The sequence below is a fragment of the Pundamilia nyererei genome, unplaced genomic scaffold (genome assembly GCF_000239375.1).
Source record: "Pundamilia nyererei isolate P.nyererei 1_Seehausen unplaced genomic scaffold, PunNye1.0 scaffold00091, whole genome shotgun sequence".
NCBI lineage: Eukaryota > Metazoa > Chordata > Actinopteri > Cichliformes > Cichlidae > Pundamilia > Pundamilia nyererei.
The window spans coordinates 52,572-55,464 of NW_005187492.1; positions in this window are offsets into that span (position 1 = coordinate 52,572).

A 2,893-nucleotide genomic window follows, 5' to 3' on the forward strand; every position below is an offset into this window, starting at 1 on the left:
TATATAAAAATTGGTGTATTTCAAAAATAAAACTATGAAGACACTTAAAATAAATTTCCTGTTGTTGTAAACTATTTTGTGCAACTTTTTTGTATTTACAGTTTTGAGGAATAAACCTCTTAAATTTCTCCAGGTAGAAATATATATTAAAAAAAAACAAACAGTTTACTGCAGTTTTTTGCAATTTTTGTAGTTACTATGGACTTAATGCATACATATTATTAAAATATGGGCTATAACAGTTGTATTGATGTATAGCAACTTGAAATGCTCCCAAAAATGGAACTACAGCATGTAAAAGTATAAAGTAAGCTCTGGTTCTTGGTTCTATGGTAGGTCTTAAAGGGTTAAAGGGTAGAATAGCAGATAAGAACCTCATATAACTGTATTTTAATACTCAATTATATTCAATTTATCAGGGACAAGCAAAAAGCTCAATCAGGTAATAGCAACTGTATAATCAAATTATTTTAAAATTAAATATTTTGAAAAAAGTAAAAATTCTAAAAACCTTTTGCTAATGCTACTTCCAGTTTTGATGAGGTTATAGTCGAGGATAGAGGGAACACATCAGCTGTAGATGAATTCTTCTAGCCATACAGGATGAAATCCTTTTGAGGAGGTAGAAACGTCCCAAGACTTCCTCCAAGTTCCAGTCCTGCATGTCAGCAATGAGCAGAGCAAAGTTAAAAAATCTGCCAAGATACTGTGGCTGTTTTCAGGGAATTCAATATTAAGAGGCACTACCAGACGAAATACGCTATCTACGACAAGCTAACTGGTAAAGAACATGGTAAAAAATTAAAGCAACTCGAAGCTGTTTTAACACAGCACTTTTTCTACAAGTGCCCATGAGTTACATGAAAATGCCGCAAAGGCAAGCTGATTGCCAAGCACTGCAAACCTTTTTCTGATAGTGAATTCATTAAAGACTGTGTGATGAAAATGGTGGAGAACATTTGTCCTGAGAAGAAGCAAGAGTTTGCCAATGTTTGCCTGGCTCGTAACCGGTGATGGGAATAACGGCGTAACAAGTAACGGCATTACTTTTTTCAGTAACGAGTAATCTAACTAATTACTATTCCTATTATTACAACACCGTTGCCGTTACTAACAAGAAAACGCGGTGCAGTCACGTTACTATTTTTCAACAAACAGTCGGTTGAAGCTGTCTTCAGCTTACTGCACCATCAGTTGCACAGATGTAGCTGTGGACAGCAATCATTTTCTAGCAGATGATCACTTTTTGGCACAACATCTGGAGCTAAGGGGGCAAAACAATCGCATGAGTGTTGTTGTTTGACTGAGGAAGAATAAAGTAGTCATGGTAAGCCAATCACATGACCACTTTAAGATTACAAAACAACAAGGTAATATATACCAGCTTTTAAATTGTGCTGATAGGCCACATAAAATCATAGTCATGATAAACAATACATATGCGGAGTTTTTTCCTGAATAGTTTCGCCACGTTTAATGTCTAAGGACAGTGCTGGCAAGCATGCTCTGCTTATGACCAAAAAATGTAAAAAATAAAACAAAAAACAGCCTGTTCGTGTTGGTGGAAAAACGCACCATGTCGACCAATCAAAAAATGATATGGCAACATGACATTTGGTCGTTTAGGAAGAGGGGGAAGTTTTAGGAGTGACGGCAAGAGAGAGAGAGAGAGACAGCAGAAAAAAAGAGAGCGAGTTTTGAGATGTGAGAGATTTGTGACATTTAGCATCTTTGGAGTGTGTAGTTAATGTGTTGTCTTGTGTAGTTAGTGTGTAGTATTGTGGATAGTTTTGTGTTGTGTGTCGGAACAATGAGGCTACTTGACCTTCAGAGCCTTAAGGACCAAAAAAGAGGAACAGATTTATTTGCTGCTGTTTGTTCCGCTGTAGATGACATGAAACTACCATGGAATAAAGTCACTGGTATTATTACGGATGGCGCACCTGCCATGGCTGGTGAGAGAAATGGATTAACAACCCTAGTCTGTAACAAAGTAAAAAAAAACAAAACCATGATGGTAAAAAAAAAGTGGTCAAAATGATGGTCAATAAAACAAAACAAGACAACTAAAGAGCGAGTGATGTACAGATTTATATGGCCCACAATGTTTTGCACTTTTGAAAAAGTTAACTATTAATGTTTTTTTTCCAGTTCACATATTTTGAATTTAGATGTTTAATTTTTCTTCATTTTGTGTTTTTCGAATACATTATTTTGGTAAAAACATTTAATAATAAATAATTCATAATAAAAAAAATTATAATAAAATTTGTGTGTGAAAAAAGGAAAGAAATATAAGGTCATTCATTTGCATTTAATGTTAATGATTCAAAATATTTCAGGCTGAATGGTTGGCCCCCACACATTCTCACCTTCCCAAATCTGTCCCTCTTTGCAAAAAGTTTGGACACCCCTGCATTAAACTCTGTCATGGGACTGTGTTAAATTACACCCACAAAGGCTGGATTTTAGGCCTTTTGCTTCATGTGTGGATGAAACTAAGCTGAGGGATCATGACACTGGGAAAGTCTGTACCAGCATACTGGAGGGTCTATCTGTTAGCTGAACCTCTGATTCAGGAGGAGCAATGAGGTTTTCATCCAGGCTGTCGAACTGGATAAGTCTTTATCTCAAGGATGTTTGAGAAAGTGGGCAAGCGTGGACAGAATATCTTGGTCTGTCCAGGCTGGTGGATGTTCTCCACTATGATGGCCTCAGGATTTCATCTTTACTTTTTGCAGATGATGTGTTACTGTTTGCTTAATCAGGTGGTGACTTCCAACTTGCATTGGAGTGGTTTGCAGCCAAGTGTAAAAATCAGCACCCCCAAGTCAGAGACCATAGTTCTCAGCCGGAGAAGGTGGAATGCCAACACCTGCCGGTCTGCGGCAGG